At 37.0% G+C, this 21,774-nt stretch overlaps 2 protein-coding genes across 3 annotated transcripts in view; one reads left to right on the top strand and one right to left on the bottom strand.

Moving 5' to 3' along the window:
* LOC132906722 (one cut domain family member 2-like) overlaps positions 1–21,774 on the top strand; it is a 262,308-nt gene that overhangs the window by 103,987 nt on the left and 136,547 nt on the right. The gene's annotated exons all lie outside the window — the stretch shown is intronic.
* LOC132906741 (caveolin-3-like) overlaps positions 1–21,774 on the bottom strand; it is a 165,073-nt gene that overhangs the window by 15,338 nt on the left and 127,961 nt on the right. The gene's annotated exons all lie outside the window — the stretch shown is intronic.

Raw genomic sequence — 21,774 nt, 5'->3', positions numbered from 1 at the left:
AACGACTTCCTACCACATTGCTCTAAAAAAAGATACGAACGAATGGAAGAAGAATTTAAAAATGGAAATTAATCTGATAAATCGATATTTTTGAAATGTCCGATGTACGTATTTAATTCTAAAATCAAATAAAATGATGTAGTTTTGATAAAACGAAAGATGTTATTCGATCATGTTTTTCTCTCGCAATGTGATATCATGTTCGTTTGTTACACGACGCTCCATGTTTAACAGACCGTAATATCTGACCGTAGCAATCGAGTTCATACTTAGTACACATCAGCTACAATGTTACGTTTACATATATAGCCACTTACGACTGCAGTAGCAATTACATTGTCTCTTTTGGAACAGAAATTCGAGAAGCCAAGTAACTTGCTTATTGACTGACCTATGTAAGTCGCTATGTTAGATAGTCGCTATTTTGATTTCGAAATGTATAAAGTAAAGAGAAGTTTACCATGGAACAGTTCGAGTAATATAACATTGAATTCGAACGGGAGCCAGTGCAACTTTGTCGAATGGCGTCCGTTCGAGTGGTACCGTTCAATGTACTACATTTCCCGGACCGCGGTGCGGCGCGGCGCTAAAGAGACGAATCGGTTGACACTGCTGGTCCAAGTAACGGGACGACGGAAGCTGTCTGAGCAACTTGCTGTCGGGAATCGTATACCTGGACAATCTGACACAATTGAATTATTACAAATTCATACGATACCAGACGAGAACAAGACTGTGAATCATATTTGCCATTTTTTTAAAGGAAAGCAGTTTTAAGATTCCGTATGTTGTCAATCAATTTCATATGTACATTGCCAATATCGTCTTTTCATTTACTTTTATTTTATTCTTCAAAATTTCAAAAATTATGTACTCGTCATATTATTAAAACATTGCTCGCCTTAATAATTACATCTTTGACTTTCATAAAATTTCGTCGACTTATCAAAAGTCTTACCCACATCTTTTAATCTAATAAACCGATGAGTTATGTTACTGTAAACATGTAATCTAAACTAAATCATAACGCTGAATTGCGACGGTATCTCTGTTACATATACATCATATTGTAGTTACTATAGTTAGGTAGTTTTATTTTATAGTTGTTGGTCAAAATCATAAGACACGATCGTGAAGGTTTTTTTAGAATTGTTTAATTACCTCCCGGATTAAAATACTTCCAAGAAGCCGAGTAACCTACTGAAGACTAAAGGAAGCTTGGTGCCACGTGCAAGAGGAGAAGAGGGTCGAAGAAGGGCAGCGGCGCGAATAACGAGCGCCTTTACGAAGCCTAATTCCGTCTCTGAAATTGGCCGGTTCCGTAGGGTACGTGGCCTGGTTCGTGTCGGCGCCGCGCGTTTCTAGGGTGCGACCAGCGATGGCTCGGGGGTTGCGTCGGGGTCGTTGCAAAAGGAACGGAATAAACAAAAAGCTTCTGGCCGGACCAGAAATAGCGAGACTAAGCGGCAACAACGGGACAAAGGCTGCGCGGCGTGAGATTCGCCACGACGTGACGTACTGCCCTACTTGCTCTCTCGAGGATGGGACGGGAACGGGACGTTTCTACGCTAAAAAAATCCACTTGAACTTCGCGGAATTGTTATTCCAATGGTTGGACCGGTTGCAAGTTCATTTTCCTTCGAAAAAGATTTTTATAATATTCTTTCTATTGTATTAGGTTGTCCGAAAAGTTTCTTTCGTTTTATAAGGAAATAATAGACGCACAATGGTTTTTTGTGTTACATTAGTTTATTGAATTGTGCATGAACATAATAATAGAAATATAACGAAATAACGATCATACCTAATTCAATAAAATAATATAAAATAGAAATTGTTGTTCATCTATTATCACCTTATGAAACGAAAGAAACTTTTCGGACAACCTAATACATACATTTGTACGTATGTTCGTATATCTGTACATTTATAACGACTTTTCTACTTTTTGTATCGTGCATTTACTCTTTACTAAAGAAGATCTGCAAGCCTCGCGTTCTTTGCTACAAGTTCCAAAGACGCTATAAACTACTTTTAAAACAAAAAGAGAGAAAATTCTCAAAAGATTACAAATCGGAAACGGATTCAGGAGCGGAATCTTCTGCTGCTAAAAAAATTCTACGTAATTCTCTGTCCATTTTGCATTCGGTAGTGAGTAAATCCTGGGAAGAGAGGAGGAGATTCAGTGCGAAAGCGGCACGCTGTGCTGGCCGGGCTGGTTGACGTAATATAACGCACGGAGCGCCTCGTGACTCGTGATTCGTGACACGTAAGAAGACAGCCGAGAAAACGGAGGCTGGCATTGCCACCGGTGGCACGAAAAAGTAGGTTTCTGGAGCAAACCGAGAGCACGGCCGACAACCGTGTCGTCGAAACTGCATCGCGGAATAGAGTCCGCGACGCGAACTGTAACGCGAATCCGCGGACCGAGAATTTCGCAAGGGCAGTCGAGCACTGTTCGATCGCAGGGGAAAATCGGCCAAGGGGAACGAAGAATGGTCGACCTTTTGCACGCCGACTCCCACCCCGCATCGTCGCTGTAGCGTTTGGTGTACGACGTTTTCTTGCATACGAAGCCAGAAATGATCTTTTTAGAATTACTACTTATTATAATAAAGAATAAGGCGTCTCATCTTTGAAAGTCTAAAGTAATTTGTGGTAAAACGAAGAGTGTTATTTTGGAGTTTCGCAGTGCGATGATGTACGGGGGATTGGAAAGAGCTGAAAAGGTTCCCGTCTAAAGTTCACGATAATTAATTTGTATGTCGCGCATGAATTGGCATCACGTTCATCGTTCTTCTATTCGTAAAAGATTTTTTTTGGAGGGAAATATGTATGATTTTTCTTTTCAATTTTATACGAAAGTTTTACTTAAAACGTTTATTTGTATTTGAAACAAGTATGCTTGTTCGTATATTAAAATTTAAAGATCTTAACAGGCAATAAATACTGTTTAAATAAATTTCCACATAATATACCTTCAAATAAAAATATATAATATCATGCATATATCGAACAGTTTGTCTCAACAGTTAGCCTAATATTTATTCGTCATACGGTTTAATCGTGAACATCACGATGGAATTCATGCCTCGGCGAGAACGTTTTTCGCTCGATCACCGCTAATGGATCGCTACCGGTAAATAATCCACGTTTCGAGCAGTGCACGCGAGCACTTAATATGTAACACAAATGTATTCATATAGCAGCGCAAGGTAAGTTGTTGCAATCGAGTAGTTATGCTATTACATAAGAATCGCGCAAGCGTGATGCAAAGACGAGGTGTAAAAGAACGAAGGGAGATAGAGGTTGGGAAATCGACGAATCGAATACATTGTACCTTGACCCCGCAACTGAATCGCAGTTGAAAAGCAGCTGAAAAATCAACCAACCACCGCCGTTTCTGCGTTAGATCGCAACCGCTGCTCTGAATCATCCCGCTCTGGCATCAAACTTCTGTAATTTATTCGCTGTGTTAAGTAACGTGTTAAGGTTATTAAGTAAGTGTGCCAGGACTGCCACCATTGCTTCTGTTTTATGAGAATCGTGCTCACTCGTTGGGAAATAGGATACGAACGAAGCGATGCAGGCGAATCGTATAGTTTACTCGAGTAGATAGTCGGACAAGTGTCACGTGCGTTGAGAAACCGTCACGTGTTTTCATTGTAAAATTCGAGTTCTGCTATCTAAACGCGTTATTAACTGGCCAGTAGAATACTCGTGCCTGTACATTGCACGTACACTGTCCAGCATATACATTACACATACGTGTTAGCGACTGTATATTGAGAAGTCGATGACGGAAACAATTATTGTGTTTTCAACCAGACAAGATGTTTATAAAATGAAGTGATGGCAATGATTGAAAATTACCCGGCTATCGTTATAACTAGCTTAAAAAATAGGAATTTGATTTCCGAAGATTCTGGCCATGAAACGAGAACGATAGAATAGCTTCTGGTAAGACAACCATGAGAGGCGGTACTTAAGCTACAGTCGTCGATAGGGTGTGATACGAAAACTTGTTTTTAACGTATATATCAAGGTCATTGTATAAGTACATAATGTCTATACATCTGCAGGTTCGAACGTAAGAATCTTATCGTATTTATTAATGGATGATATATAAAGACTATAGGGAACGGTACGATAAGTCACACCTTCTACTTTTGAAGGTAAAGCAGTTTTAAAATTCAGTATGTAATTAGAGATAAATATGTAGCTATTTGAAGCCGATAAAAATATTCGTTTTTGCTGTGCAGCAGCTAACCGTATCGAGTGTGTTAAAAACTTGATCGACAACGAAGAAGATCGTTTTTCATTCTGTCGCTGTAAATCGACGAAACAAAGATAACCGTTGTAACTGTGCTTTCCCAACGGGCTTTGCACCCTTGCGACTGGTATCGACGAGATATTTCAAGCGACGCCATTTATTAGAGTCTTCGCTATCGACACTCGACACAACGACTTCCTTGCTGGCGAGGCTCGTCATCGTACAACCTCGACTGTCACGGCCTCGGTTTTCCGATGAAAACATCTAGCAAAACGTTTCGGTTTCTTCATCAACGTTCACTTTTCCGTCTCCTTCTTCTCGCGCCACCAAATGATCGTAATCCTTAAACGTTATTTCCAGCGGTTATTGTGACGTGGAGATTACGAGATAACCGAGAATTCATCTAGCTAAATTTCTAGCGAACCAAGCGATTAAGCGTAACACGATTTTCGCCATTAGACGCTTCCTCTATCTGCTGACATCGTCGAGTTAAGTTTCGAAAAAGATACCAATGTCATTACATCGAACGAGGTGGTTTAAAATTCACCTACATTTAGGTGAATTTTACACAGATACGTACATTTTTCAGAGTCTACCGGTGTCTAGCAAATTCGTAATACGATTTCTGATCTGTTAAAGATGCGCCAAAATCCATTTGCTCGTATCAGAAGTCTTCCTATTAAACAAATGATCAAATTCTCGATACCAACTTATATTTCGTGAGAACTCGACATATTTTCGCACAAAACCGATTAACGGCGAGTGCGCGCTGCTCTAGGATTTCCTAAGCGCGCTAGCCAGGGGAATGGTAAAAGTTCGCGGCGCGTATGTGCGCTGACACCCGCGTATTATGTCAGATTTCAAGCTTGTTACGTAACCCGTCCCATAAGCGAGTTAACGAGCGAGCGGCGCGTTCCAGGGCCATGCCTATCGCCTCCTCCTTCACCTCCTCCTTTTCCCCTCTTTCGTCCATCTGAATTTCCTTGCCTCTCCACGTTCACCAATGATCATTGGGATCGTTGAATAAATCTGGGTTAGAGGAGCTATAGTTTATAAACTATACACGAGTTTCATCGTAACAGTACAATATAATGGTTGGTAACGTGCGATCTATGTAGAATGGGCATTTTTACCTATAGTTCTTGAATGTCAAGTGACTTTGACACCATGTCACCTGGTCAAATGATCTATGATTTTCGTCTAATTGTTACGAGACACGTCAAGTATCTTTTAACTGTCAGATTTACGACAATATTTAGCCCTTTGATTTCTCAAAATACCAGTAGCTGCCATTTTTTACTTACTTTGTAACACAAGCAAACTGTTAGTTTATAAGCTCTAAAGATGAGTTTAATATCTATTTCGGTATATCTAATTAACAATACTATTATGCCTACAGAACCTTTGGTTTCATTTATTTTTTATTTATTTATTTATTTATTTTTATTTATTTTTTTCATTTATTTATTTTTCATTTTATTACCCAATTTTTTGCCATTCATCAAAATAGTGAAATATGATAAAACATTTGTAATTTTTAAGGAAATTGATTTCTTAGAATCCGCTGTTTTGTCGATCAATAGAGATAAAATTAGAAAAATTTTGCATATTGCGTCACAGTCTGAGAGAATCATTTTTAATATGAACACATTTCGTTCTTTATCGCGTTAACCGTAACATATAAGAACTGGAAATTTTTAGATGATTTGACAGTTATAAGATACAGTGTATATGTACAGACATACAACTTACCACGAGAGCATTTGATACATATTATTTAACTTTGTTTGCACAGACGTAACTGTGAACTTTGAACCGTCTTTACGAGTAATTTTCCACTGAGAATTATCGTACATGTTAACATGATTTCGCCCGTTAGATGTATTCTGACTGTTGATCGTGCGGTCGGCATTGATTCATTCACTCTCATCACGAACCTCGTATATAGTTAATTGAAAGAGGAAAATTAAAAAAATCAGCGTATGACATTCATGTATGACAGTACTTATTCGATGATTCACCATCGCTGAATAGAAACAACAAAAACGTTTTGTGAAGTGACTAGTTTCTTGCGAAACGTTTGGACAGCTTGGGATCTCGCAGTGTTATTGACGTATTCTGCGACGCGCAACGAACATACCAGACAATGCTTTGATAACAAAATCAACCTCTTCACGGGACGCAGAAAACAATTTAATGAAAGCTAGCGATCTGCTGCTGCCATTTCCGGCCCCTTTCGCGACAATACCAGTTCGATGACGATTGCGAAAAATAGTCTTCTTCTTTCTGGTTATTGAATAACCTAACAGCTTCCACAGTCATCTTTTTTACTAGGTTGTTTTAAGAGCAAAAAATGTCACGATCAAGTTTTTCGATTTTCATTCCAGATTTTCACACGAGTACGAAGAGTACGAATTTTAGACCTTCACCTATCTTTTACATACCGCGTAAATACGTAGTTATAGTAGAGAGAAGTAACTATTATTTATTTAAATCAGTTCTTGATCTTCAAGTTAAATGGATTTTAACAGAAAGATTCAGATTAATCGATAGAAGCGAACCAGGATGCAGTATGGACAGATGACCCAAGGAAACTCACGTGGTATAACACACCGCTACGACCGAATCTTTTCTCATATCGCCTCTGTCTTTGTCAGTGGAATGAAAAAATAAGATCGACCTCAAACGTGGAAGGACGGATAACCTCGATATGACGTTAAGATAGGTCAGGTCTACGAAATTAGCGTATTGCATCAGCGGCATATCGCTCAGAGTCAGCCGACAAAAGTTTACAATCGGAACTTTTTGAACTCGAGAATGTCGAATCTTGTTCTCGTAACACGTGTATTGTCCACAGCCTTAAAATTACAAAGGATGTAAATATCAAATTTCAGCGAAACATTTTTCTCCTTCTACTTTCTTCCTTTCGATATTTGAATCAAATATTATATATTTCTTCAAAATAAAATTCGACCAATCAAACAATCTTCACGAAATTTAATTAATTTTCCTTATCGGAGGACATTTAACGATAAGGTTAACATAAGCAGATGTATTTAAACTTGAAACGACTCGGTAGCCGGGAACGCGTTGTTTCGAGGACTTGATTGTTTTTCGCCAGTCTATGAGCACACGTGTGTTCTTTCGATCCGCTACGAGTGCAACGATAACCGACCACGCCATTTATTGACGCACTTTCGAAGCGCCTAAATACGCCTCGACTTTATACCGCATACTACTGAATGATAAAGCTACATTTCGTATTTTTATCGTGTCATTGTTATTCGCAATCGACCGATATTTCATATCTTTTGTTTGTTGCTTGTCGATATTCGTCTGTGGCAGCCATCATTATGGGGTGTTACATTTGGAAAATCTCAACAAAATTGATACTAATTATTTCCATTTTTTTTTTTTTTTTTACAGTAACGTAATTGCTAACGACGACGAATAATTCATGTAGAGAATTATGTATATGTATAAAAGAATTTATCTTGATCATCAGATCGATGATATCGAAGATTGCTTAGGATCCTAAAAGAAGAGTTGGAAATTTATTGTTTTACCATTGGAGTGGTTTAAAAAAAGGAAAGGAGAAAAAAGAATGTAGAACAGTTACGCAATCGATACCGTGCAGCAAGGTCAGTTACATCGGCTGGCATCGAAAATATCGAAACGAGTAAAAAGTGGCAGCGTCATTGGCTCATTGTACATAATACGCGCGTTGCGCAATCGGTATCGATCGAATTTGCGAACATAACAGAGGATAATTATTTCTTACGCTGTCACGGTACGACACGTAAACAACTCCTCAATGTTGAAAATAATTAAAACAGTCGTTGTTCCTATCTTTTTCTGTAAAACTATTCTCTATCTCAAAAAAAAAAAAAAAAAGGTAAAAATGAAAAAATAAAGAAGAAATCATTTTAAGAGAAATAACGTTTTATATACCTGGATAAAGTGATATCAGAAATATGGATGACAAAGGCCATCAACGATGTAAAATCGTATAAACCAGTAAACATAACAAGCTTTTTATCGAATGAATGCGTTGCTGTTCGTAACATGTAAATGTGTAATAAATTAATTAAGTGACGCGCAATCAATTGCTGGCCTGAGAAATTAAAGGAGAAAGGAAAGAGATGGATGAAAAGAGGACAAGATGATGTTAAATGGAATATGATAAACGAGCGTGTTTTGGAAACTGTCTTACCGCAGTCTTCTTGCCTTGCGCTTTAATGAGATACACCCTTGAAGCATATATATGTATATATGTAATTAACGAGCATGTTGCGTGTCCTCTTACTCTTATTTATCATTATTGGCCTCGAACACTCTACGTAGCACACACTCGGTGTTTATTTCTTTTTCTTGGCATATTCTTCGTCTGGTAAATATTTATGTTTCATATTTTTTGTGAAATTTAGTCATTTAATATATGTACATTCGGTATTTAAATTACATATATATGTATATATATATATATATATATATATATTAAATGGATTTTATTATATTTATATATATTTATATATATATAGAATAAAATCCATTTAACTTGAATATTTATATATATATATATATATATATATATATATATATATATACTAATATTAATATTACTTATATATATATTATTATTTTGTATTATTATATTGTATTGTATATATGTATATATATACATATATATATTTATATATATTAATATTAATATTAATATTACTTATATATATTATTATTTTGTATTATTATATTGTATTATATATGTATATATATATTTATACATATTTATATATATACATATATACATATATATATATATATTTATAGATATATACATATATATTTATAGATATATACATATATACATATATATATTTATACATATATATTAATATTAATATTAACATTACTTATATATATATTATTATTTTGTATTATTATATTGTATTGTATATAAATATATATATATATATATATATACATGTATTGTATATATATATATATGTATATATATATATATATATTTATATATATACTTATATACAATACAATATAATAATACAATATAACACAATATAATATACAATATATATATATATATATATATATATATATATATATATATATATATATTAATTATTTATATGTGTAGTTAGATAATGTTGGATAACATTTGCTTCTTATTATACTAAACGATATCGATATATGTTTCGTATGAAATGCGTAATATATTCATAAAACTGTTCTATGGAAAGTATGCCAGTACTTTCATAAACTTTCATAAAACGTTCAATGTATTTTTATATTTGTTCTTGAAACCATATCATTTAAATTTACTAACCGGTTGAAGATATACATGTACTCACGGTATTATAATATATTACATCGATGACACAGCTTCCAATTTCGTTTCTCTATTGCACAGCGATTCGTATGATATGACGTAATTACGCGGAACAATCGAGCGATTATAACGAAGGCAAGCAATTCGTATGTAATCCGTCGATCGGCCACCATTTTATTCACTCTACGAGAAAATCGGTCTACAAGAATTACGCATCAATTTATCGTGCGTTACTCACCAAGCCGTTACGTTAGATGAGCCGACAGATGCCTCGAGGTCCTCTCCTCGGATCTATCGAACCTACAACTTGTTGAAATCAGCGAACCAAAAACACTTACGATTCTATTTCGACCGATAGCAGATCCACGATGCGTGGGTGGAGCTACATTCGAGCGTTCGAGCTCGGATCGGGCTCGCTGTAACAACCTCGGACATTTTAGGATCTGTCGTAGCTAAATTTACGCGAATCTGTTACAATATAGGCGTTTAGCTAATGGACTGCAGCTAATGGAACAACATGGCAAAGGCGACACATTCGTATGAATTTTTTTGGCAAAGTTAGAACGTTCGAATATTTGTTTGAGAGTGAGGGATGTTGAGGTGAAAGAGAAAATAGTTGAAAATTGAGCGTAGATGAGCCGAGCGGAAAAATTCGCGAAGCGGGTGGATTAAACACGACGAGGAGAGAAGCGGCGCGAAGAAGGAGACGCAAACGAGGCGAATGCAGGAAGGACAGATATAGATTAAACAACAACAGGCATGGCAACCTCGGCTGCATTTAAGAACGCAAACATATTTGCAGACATCATCCGGGACTTGATAACGCGTTATCAACGCTGGTTACGGTGCAGCTGATTGTCATATAGCTCGTTTATCACGAGCGCGAGCTACAAGCGTGAACTTCGCGAATTTGCTATTTTAATCGGTGCCGTGATGTAATTGTATGCATAATAGTGGTTGCAGTTAAATATAGTCGAGAAATAGTAGGCATCGATCAACGAACACGCATGTGCAAACTGAGATCGATCGCTAGGATCAAATTTTATTTTCTTCTTTATTTAAAAAAGTAAGATTTTTTCATTTTCATCCTTTGTGATTTTAAAATTTCGAGCTTTAAAACACCAACGATATTTCGTATCGTTCCATTTTTATATCGTTAATTATAGTATTATATTCATACTATTGTATTATATCGAAGAAAGAATTATACATTGCGATTTGATATTTTCATTAAGTATATTTTTTAAGATATTTTTATTCCTACAATTTTGCGGAAAACATCTCGTGTAATCTGTATCTATAAAATAGATTTTTTCGTATGAAAACTTAATTTAACAGAAATACGTATATCGACGTATACGTGATTGTCATTACTTGAATCTTTCAACATCGAATACTTTTTGATGTACGAAAAACATCTTTTTTTTATAAGTCTACTGTAATTTCGCGAGAAGAAACAGGGAGGGATACGTTGTAACGCGCGTCTCTGAATCGCACAATCGCACCGATGACGCAAAGCAAAGAGAACTATCCGCGGTAATGATATCTGGCCGAGAGGTGCAGTTAGCGCGGTAATAGATGCGCTTACGTAATCGCGCGCCAGGTAAAAGCGGTAATTTATTCCTAACTAGTTAATTGGCCGAGCGTAATTCCAACCAGGGTATCCTAATTACACGCGCGAGTCCTTCGAGAGCGGGAGAACGCTCGCATCTACGATCGATGGGAGACAATGTCGATGGAACTGTCGTCGAAAGCGTGGGTAGAATCGATGACAGTCGACATCGGGTGCAGTGAACCGTGGGGAAAGGTTATGGCTGCTGGGACACGACTACGACATGGATTTCCCAATGATTTCTTTTTATCTGTTCGAAATAACGAATATAGGACGTGTAATCTGTATTTATTTATTAATCGTATAAATAACGTTTGTAAAATATTTGAAGAACAGTCAAATTTAAGTTAACCCCTTGCCTTACAATATCGAACTGCGTTTCACGTCTAAAGAAAATTGCTTAGGTTCGCACAAATATCGACGAGAAGAGGAAATTCTTTGGAAATTAGTCGCTTTTATAGCAGTACGGATCGAATGGATGGTTCTTTTTTAATATCGATAGCAGCCGGTTGTTGCGTCGACGTGTTTGTTTAACAAAAGTCTAGACTGCGGCAACGCGAAAATATCCGCCGATGTTTTGATAAGAGGATACACGCAGCGCCGGGTCGTCGAACCAGCCTTGTGCGAGGTGTTAAACAATGCCTACGCGTCGAACGGAAACCACAGATTCGCTTGCGAAGCGATCTTTAAGATATTATGCGATTTCGAACTTCGTATGGATGTAAAAATGGAAAATCGAAAAATATTCCATCTATATCGATGGTTTATAGAATATTGTAATAAATACACGATATATACATATATGATTCTTCAAATCATAGGTAAATAGCGTTTTAATTACTAAGTGATCCAAACACCATAGCAAACAACTTGTTCAGTTAATCTGCCTCAAAGAAAACCATACAAAGAGCACCTAATAAACTTATTTTGGTCTAATAAGAAAATATTTACGAATGTTTGGAAGAATAAGTTGCAAGATATATCTAACAGGAAGCAAACAAATTAATTTGTTATTAAATCCGACAGATTAATATCATATACTCCAAACACTAATTGTTATGTATTTAATTTTGTATGCAATGTATTTTTATATATGAATCTTTTCATCCGCTGTCATGCCAACTTTGACGAAAATAGTCTCAATCAGTGCGGGAATCATTACGTTATTTTCACGGAGAAATGTTGTGATGAACTCCAATCACCGGAGGTTACCATCGTTCGTTATATTTATATTTTTGCAACGAAGGGGAAAAGAAAGAAAGAGAATACGAAAATCGTGGACGAGCTATACCGCGAATAATTTCTATACTTAAAAGCTTATACTGATATTATTGCTAATGGAAAGTGTAAACAACGATTGCGCAACGTGACGCAATTCGTTATCGGACAGGAGAAGCGCAGAAATGATTTTAATTCGCTGATTAAGCTATAAACAATCGTTCGATACTCACATAATTGATATATAATTGGTCGGGCGCGACATCGTTTCGCCAAACAAATGTCGCGATTACATTGATATCATTTTCAGCGTTTCACAAAGAAACTTGGCGACCTAGTCTGGTGTACAGTATTTATATACATACATAGATAACAGTTATCTAATTGAGGAAAAGTCATAATTGTGCTCTGTGACGTAAAACGACGCGACGGTCCAGCCGACGATCGACGAATGGATAGGCTCCAGGGCACGAAAATATTTGTATTTTCGCAGCAATCCGGCTGACGACGTTATTTTTCTTCATGGCCACTATCGAGCAAGCAAACGAAAATATGGTAATCTCTGCGAAGGATAACATTTGCATGCCGTTCGTTACACGGAATCCCGTGCAAACTGATTGCACGTGATTGTGCAACGGTGCTGTGCCTTGAAAATAATTAGAAAAATCTTGTAACGAAGGCAATTTTTCTTTTTCAAGTACCATTTTTCGTTGACTTCCTTTCTATGGAAAAATAAATAATGATACGCGATTTGTATAAGGTTGTTTGACGCGAGATGAAAACGGTCTGACGAGTTTGGAATTCAAAGATTATTTGCAATTTACGATCTCCAACGTGATCTCGATGATTCGTCGGGCTGTAATCAATGGGAATTCCGAGAAAGATAGAGGAAAAAACAACGCATAAATGAACATTGGCTAATATCCAATGAACGTGATTCTTGACGTCGTCTTTTGTATCTTATGAATAATTTCACGATCCTAGAATTAGAATTACTCAGTAATGTGTCTATTACTAACAGAGGAAATCTGAGAACGTGTGATCTGGAAAATCGCGGTAATAACGTGAATTAAAAGGATAATTGTAAATTGGAATTTCTGTAAGTCGTATTTCCTGCGAGGAATTCTACTACGTAATTTCCCTAATACGTTATCGATAACTTTACTACACTTTGATGCGGATGATGATTTTCTTTAAATTGTTCTTTAAAATCTTTTAAACTTTTAAACTTTTTAATTATTGTTCCTACATTGTTTATTTGCCGTTATTCGAATTATATATTATTTGAGGCACTTTGAGATACTAAGTTAGATAAAGAAGATTCCTTTTTTACTATCACAAAGATATCTTCACGTGAACAATTCATGTAAACTATTGTAAACATAACAGACATTGTACTTAGAAAGAAATAAAGCGTGAAATATGAAAATGATATGATGACAAAGGCTCGGATAATCAGCGGCTTATCTTGACTTTATCAATAAGCAATTCATAAAACATTTTATTCTAGAAGATAATTTATCGGTGTTTTAAACAGAGCAACGGTTCAATTTCAAAAGAATGAATTTCTTTTTGCAATTCTTGTTTCGAAAAGGAAAAAAAATCGGTGACCATATTGGCAACAGATTAAAATAGAAAGTTTAATGTGACAGAGATTAATAAAACGCATAAAAAATGTAACAGAAATTTATAAAAGGAAGAGAAGAATTTGAAAGTACCTATTTGGAAAAAATTTTACGTGGATCTACATAGAAGAATAAAGTTAGATGGTCAGAAATAAAGACCAATCGATGCAGGTTTGCCACGCTGAAGCGAACTCGATTTTTATCGTGGTGCAGGGCGCATTACTCGCCCCATTTGCGAAGCGCTTTTTGCGCTTGTAACTGGCTAATTATACCCTGCTCGCCCTTCCCATCGATTTCTTCTAAGAGACAGAAATAGTGTCTGATAGGCGTTCGTGGTTCGATCTTGCACGGGAGAAGTAGTTTTCTCTCGTCTCTAATTTCGATAAAACAAATTTCTTAACCTTTCTCGCTTTCTTACATTTCAACGACGACGACGCGACGTAAGAGCGATGATGCATCGCTGATAGCCTGACCCGATCGACTGATTTACTTTGATACGTCCTTAACACATTTTGCGTCTCATCTATAATCTTACTTTATTTGTTTAATCGCCAATGAAAATTCATACATTTCGATTTAAAATTTAAAAATGATTCGATTTGAAAAATTTGCTATAACTGGGAAACTACTCGATATTTCGGACCAAAATTTTAGCAACATATCAAGCTACGTATCAAGCAACCTACATTTCTACTATCACGTAGAATATTGACACTCTTTTAAATAGTTTTAGCAGCGCTTCTTGGAATATGTCTAATTACTACAAATGCTTTAATTTTCATTTCTAAGAACGTTATATAATACGAGCAATTGCATGCAATGCTGAGATTTTAGTATTGAACTGAAAATTCAAAACATGTTTGCAATATTGAAAAAAATGTATGACATTGTCTAACAAATAAGTAGAAAAAGTAGAAGATATACATGATTGGATAAAAATTTGTTTAACTAATTCCCACCGATAACATTGTGAATATTACGAGTAATTCTGATTACTTGAAATGCTATCTAAGCTTTTGAAATTATCGATACTTCGTTGCTAATATAATAAGAAATCAAGAATAATCTGGATTCTTATAACATCATTCTCGCTAATATTACCACTTTTATAAGATAAAGATAATGATTCGAACTATCTAAAATCCAGATTAAGCTATTCGAATCGTTCTTTACCTGATTTTCGAAATCATGAAATAGATAATCGTAAAATACACAGTGTCACAGGCACATAAGAATTAAAAATACGTGTGAAACTAAATTGAAATGCCATATATATATATATAGTGGTATAGTGTCATCCTGTGATATGAGATAAATCAAGCACGAATCCAGGGATATCGGAATTCGATAGAAAATCGGGCAAAGACTGAATCTTTTAGTCGGAAAATTCGCGATTTGTTAGGTCACGCTTTGAGAAAAGAATTTCGCAACGACTCGCGTGATTCGGGATGATTCAATCGACTCGATGCGCGATTGCGTATTATTGGCGGTCACGAGGACAAGAAGCGCGGCCGTTTCGACCGAAAGCAGTCGACACGGTCACGTGCCGCTAATTCAAACGGCGAATCTTCGTTATCGCGTTCTTTTCCCGACTGGAACGTGACAACGTGCTGGTTATGCGAGCTTTACGCAACGTTCCAATCCGTAATACACCAACGTTTTTATACCCGACACTCGTTGATAATCCAACGGTCACGTGTTGCCAAGACGTTCTTGTGATTCAAGCTGACGTACATTTCTTGTCAGGAAATACATATTATTTTTCTCCTCCTCAGTCAATCTTCTCTACCAACTATTAACGATTTTTATCTATTCATTTATTTAGCGGAGAGTGCTAATTACTTGTAGCAATACGAAAAGTAAACAAGATAACGACGATTACAGGGGGAGGAAGGGGAGATGAATTATTTAAGTGACTAAAGTCTGATCGTAAATCAGGTGTGGTAATCTGTGATTCAAACTGGCGTGTATTTCCTGATACGAATTTTTCTTACCTAAGTTTTTAGTACCTACAGCTCTAAACGATATATTTCTATGTACCATTTTTTTCTTATTTATACCAATAGAACGTAGTAGCAAACTTTAGCTGAGAGAATATCCAGCAAGAAAGAATATCTAAAATGGTAATATACGTGTTTACGTTAAATATTCCGAGTATTCATATTACTTTATTTTCAATTTGGTTTCCAATCTTAAAATATCTTTCTTGATACTTTTTCTTGATAATAGCGTAGTAGTCTTTAATAGCCGAATTAAGCCAGTCGATATCGATAGATACTTATTACTCGATATTATCTGTTTAGAGAACAATGATTCAATTAATACTTCACTCGCAGTTTTTCTAATTTTATTGTCTTGTGATAAAGATCTTCGAGATCTCAAAATTTTCCGTTTCATAATACCTAGCTTAAACCAGCAATGTCTACAAATAACGATATTTTCGAAAATAGATATACAAGATATCTATGCGCCGGATGAAAATGCTCTTTTGACACGGCTTTCTTTTTCATCTTTTTTCAGAAACCTGTGTACTCGAATAAAAACAGAACCAGTGTACATTCAAATGTCTCACAAAAGCATAAACCTACACAGCCTGTTATGTATCCGAATAGCGAGACTGAAGAGCTGACAAAAGATGAAGTTAATTAGTTTGGCTTCCGAGAAGCTGGAATACCTAATCGATCAAGTTTTTCATGTCAAGCGTGAATAAACGTGGGAATAATTATCACACGCACACGCGTAACACCACAGTCGGCCGCGATAATTGCACTCGCTGCAAGTGATTACAGGTACACCGGCACGTGAGCACTGTGTTACACAATCACGCACGAGGATTACGCGGTATGTCGAGCCATCGACAGATGCTGCCCACGATCGAACCCATCGCTCATTCGATTGATATCGACTATCGATGTAGTTCGCCTTACGCGTGTCAACTTTTTTGAAGTTTTTTTCAACGTGTTTTGAATTTTTGTTTTTATCAGAAATTTTTTAACCCTAAATTGTTCTGCCGATCAATGATTTGGAAGTTGAAAAATTTATAACTTTCTTTACTTAAAATCTTTGTAACGTATGAATTAGTCAGGATAAGCGAGTCTATTTTAAACATCCCTTCGAGGGGTGGCTCTCGGTTGAATCGACGGCTGATACGTCTCGAGTAAACTATGTGATCATTATACAACACTCAGTATTATGCCACAGCCACTGATACGATCGCCTCTTACGTATAAATAGGGCTGCAAATGAATTTCCCATCGCGTTTTGTACATCTCTGCTCGGCCAGCTATCCGCGTTCGTCGAGGAACTATCGAATAAATCTCGACATGACAGTGATGGCCGCTTGTTGCCGACCTACGACAACTCGCCAACATACTCGCTCATATTCCGCACGTGACACGAGCTGGAAGTCGCCTCGCAAGGCCGCGTTCTTGTATTCGGCACCGTTGCCGCTGCGCGATACTTCCTCTTCACCGATCCGTCTTCAATGATTATTTCTTTCACGATTTCTTACTTCGGTCTCCATGCCTCCAACCTGTTGTTTGATTTTCCTTCGCTGAAAGATTCAAGAATAGACTGAAGATGTTTATGTAATCTCATAGTTTTCTCAATATGATCAAAGTAATGAAACCTAGATAGAGATTTGTTGCAGCTACTAGACTCAACTATTGTAAAAAGTTTAGTAGAGTCTTCTGTATCCGAATTAATAGACAAAGATATTCGGTTAACGAAATTTTCGAATTATAAAACAAACACTTTTGTGGTATTAGATTGCATTTATTGAGATACAGAGGAAGAAAATTCTTAGTCCAGTTCGATATTTAAATGTCAAAGATTATCTGACAATATTAAACATATTTAAAGTAAAGTATAATAAAAGTTTCTTTATCCAAAGCTCGCTTACGAGAAAAAAGACAACAAATTTTTCATACTGAAGTTAATATCGATCTACTTAAAATATTCTCTCGTAAATCTAAATTATTTTATGTATTAAAAATTAACAATAAAAGGATATACAATTAATAGGTTTATAGTTAATTATTATAAGTTAAATTCGGATAATTGATCATGGACATTGACATGTTTAGACAAATTTTGAAAAGTGAGAAGGAAAGATCTGTGTTAAATAATATATTTGAAAGGAATAGTCCTTGCTAGACATAGATTTTACTATTTAACACGATGGATGTACTTATGAAGATAGATTTCAAAGCAGTTAAGTATCCATAGCGATTAACCTTGGAGAAGCTTGGCCTTGAATGGCGGATTCAATCTGAATATGGAGTACTTCGTATATTCTTTGTACATTGTAGTATCGATCGCTGTTTTTATGCTACGATAATAAAAATCGAACAATGGATACTTTCGAATAGAATATGAAATGTCGCTTATTTATCATGAAATCTTCCAATCTTTGTTTATTAGGTTATAAAATTCGAAATAAAAAGTCGAAAATCAAAGAATGCACTTAAAGATATTGTTCTTTATGCTGTCATTTTCGAAAATTTCAATTGATCGTAAAAAAAAATGATAGCGATCGTGGAAGGTTAATGTGTGTGTATCTATATAAAAATACATAATCCGTTCGTAAATCGAGCGCGAATAAGTCGATCGTAAACAATCGCGGGATTCAGGATACGCGAATTATCGACGATGGCTGGCGTAAATTATGATCAAGTTCGGACCAGACGGAAAAAATCGACGGCCCTGGCGATTGGTTCAGGACGAAGGACATCTAGCTGCGCTCGCAGTCCCGACTTCAGAGCGCGTCTTTTATTTTGCGCGCGGGAACCTTGCCTCGTCGATCTTGGTCGTTCTCTACGATTGACGACTCTCGAGTATCAGGCGTCGATATTAACATCGTATTTGCTTTAATCCTGCGAGGATATTTTTTGAGGAAAAAAGGAAAACACCGGAAAAATTGAAGCTTTCATAACGAAAACAACCTCTATCTATTTCTCAAAATTTTTAGATAACCTACCCTGCTAGGTTAGTGTGTGCGCAATACCCTTCTTCGAATGAAACTTCGATCGCACGTAATTTCTTCAAAATATCATTTTATTGTATTTGAAATCAAAGTAATTTTCACAATGACGGTTTCAATGACATCGATTAGAAACATAAAAAGAAGGGTCGAATATTTTGCAGTTGATCCATAAGACTTAAACTTAAGCGACCCGTTGCGAGATACAGATACCCGATAGAAGGGAGATGCTTGGCTGACTTAGCAAAATTGATCGTGACTTTTCAATAAGGATGGAACGTAGAAAATATCGGATCCTTGAATCGTTTCCGACGTAATTTATCCGCGGTAACAAGCCACGTTTTATCGATGGAAAAGGCCAGTTCCTCATAGGCGGATCTCGATTATTATTGGACGATTATCATCGAGTGAGATTAGTAGCCACGCGTATCAACTTATTCGCATGATCTTGCGGATTTTGCGGGTAAAATACAATCACCGCTTCGATCGTGTCACGGGGAATCTTTGTCGCGATTTTTCATCCGATGATGAAGTACGAGCCAAATACGATGATCGCATTTCGATCTCGGGACAAGAAAATAATTGTCCAATGATTTATCAACGTCTAACAGTACTCCGTCCGATGGTTTGTAGAAATTTCATCTTGTTTACCGTGAAATGCACATATTTCTGCGATTTGGTCATCAATTACGGGATAATACGAGTCCTTAAAAAAACTGTAGGTGTTTCTCTGTTGTTTTATTGTCTCGATCGTTTTAGAAGAAATTGGCTAATTCAGATATGATTTTTATGAATACAATTGAATGAATGGGAGAGATTGGTTTTACTCCCACATTCTGTACATTTTTGTACGATTAAATACAAATAAATGTATAAACATCCTCAGTTTACTTGTCAGAATGCTTGTTGAAGCAACAGCAACGCGACACGAAGCACAGTCGCCGCAACTTTTGTTATAAAATCAAGGTTGCAGGCTTTCACTCGACGCGACACGACACGTCGAGATGCGAAATCGGCGTGGAGGAGCGGCCCTTTCGAAATGTCGCGTCGAAACAAGAGACTGAAAGAGGACGAAAAAAGCCGCTGAAACGGAGGGAAATGACCGTATCTTCTGACAGGAATAAAATCCCCGAAAATAGTCACAAGTCGCGAACCACTCGTTGCAAGAGCCTCGCAAATTCCGCTCCGTGTTATCCAATCGTTCTATTCACCGATGTTTTTCATCTAAAACGACATTTCGCTTGCTACATCACCGATTAGGATCCTGCGTGACAAGAACGTGATCGTGCACTTATTCCTCTACTTACTCCTGTACTTACTTTTTGCTCGTCAATGCAGGATCGCGGGGGTGTTCGAGGAACCGAGACAGTTCGCAAAAGCGTTGAAAGAGTCAAAAGTGTCTCGCGACGTAGCGAAAGGGGAGCGTCCAGGAGAGTCTCGGTTAGCCCTCCGGAGCACTCTTTTACGATTTTTGTCTGCTCCCGGACGATACGATGGCTGCTCGGGACTTAGCTCCGCTGTGATTTATCCGTCCGTCCGTCGCGTCTCCTAAACGACCAACCATCTCTCACCCCCCTTCCTCCACAATCCTTATTTTCGTCGCCAGTTAATGATGCTCGTGAAGCATTATTTTTACCGTGGCCGGCCTTTTTCCTGCGTTTCTTGTACGTAGCGCGAGTTACGCTTTTTAAGTCGCTTGATCCGTGCGCGGCCACGACCAAACGAACCAGCCGGATTCTGATGATGTACAACAAGCAAATGCGCCGTCAACTACACGACAACGTTCCGAAAAGACGTCGTTCTCGTCCCTTCGTTGAAACAAATCTTCCCTACCTCGGCAGGAATTCGCGGTGCTCTTTTCATTTTATTCCGTTTGTCCCCTTAAACTTGCCATAAAAAAAACCACATTTCAAGTCATCGTCGCGTTACCAAGTGTGGATGACGAGACTTTGTGAGTGTGTGCAGATTTAAAGTATACAAGGCGTAATTTTTCGCACCAGCGAAAGTTTCCAAGATTTAAAACTAGATCTCGATGACGTACAATGTGTAAACACGTCATCGAGTTTAAAAACATTCTCGCGACTCGTTTTTACTCGATCCTTTCTCATCCCCTTCAAACGTTTCCTGCGAAACAAGTTAAATTTTTGCTGCGATTATCGAATCGAAACGCGGATCATCGGATATGCATGAACGTTCTAATCGATGCAAATTGCAGCGTCAATGAAGGAAACTATCGCGTTACGTGTGTCGAAGGATCGGGACGAAGCCGTGAACACGAACGACCACGCGACTCCCGAGTTGTTAACGTTTTTCCACGACCATTATCGTAATACATAATACTGTCCTTCTGCGCGCAAAGACAGCCATGGCTAACTACCGCCTCTGTTTATGTAAAATTATTCGTATTCAATTACCGGTTACGTAACATTCTCATCGGCGACGATTACAGCCGTTTTCGTAATAACGCGTTCGAAATAGCCATCGATCGTGCGGTTATCCTGTTCGTCTATTTAACTATTTGTTCATCTATTTATTTTGTTTAATTTAGGGAAGAAACGCCGTTATTAATGAAATGCCCAAGATCCGACCGATTTTCTAAACAGTCTTTCTTAATTATTGTGTATTTCTTTGAAACATATGTTCCATTTTACATTGATATACATAATCGCAAAATAAATTACAGGTATGCGTGTTATTCGTGCAATTACTGATATTTAT

Source organism: Bombus pascuorum, chromosome 5, assembly GCF_905332965.1.
Source record: "Bombus pascuorum chromosome 5, iyBomPasc1.1, whole genome shotgun sequence".
Taxonomy (NCBI): domain Eukaryota; kingdom Metazoa; phylum Arthropoda; class Insecta; order Hymenoptera; family Apidae; genus Bombus; species Bombus pascuorum.
Note: the sequence above shows the minus strand (reverse complement) of the source record. Positions and strands in the feature narration are given on the sequence as shown.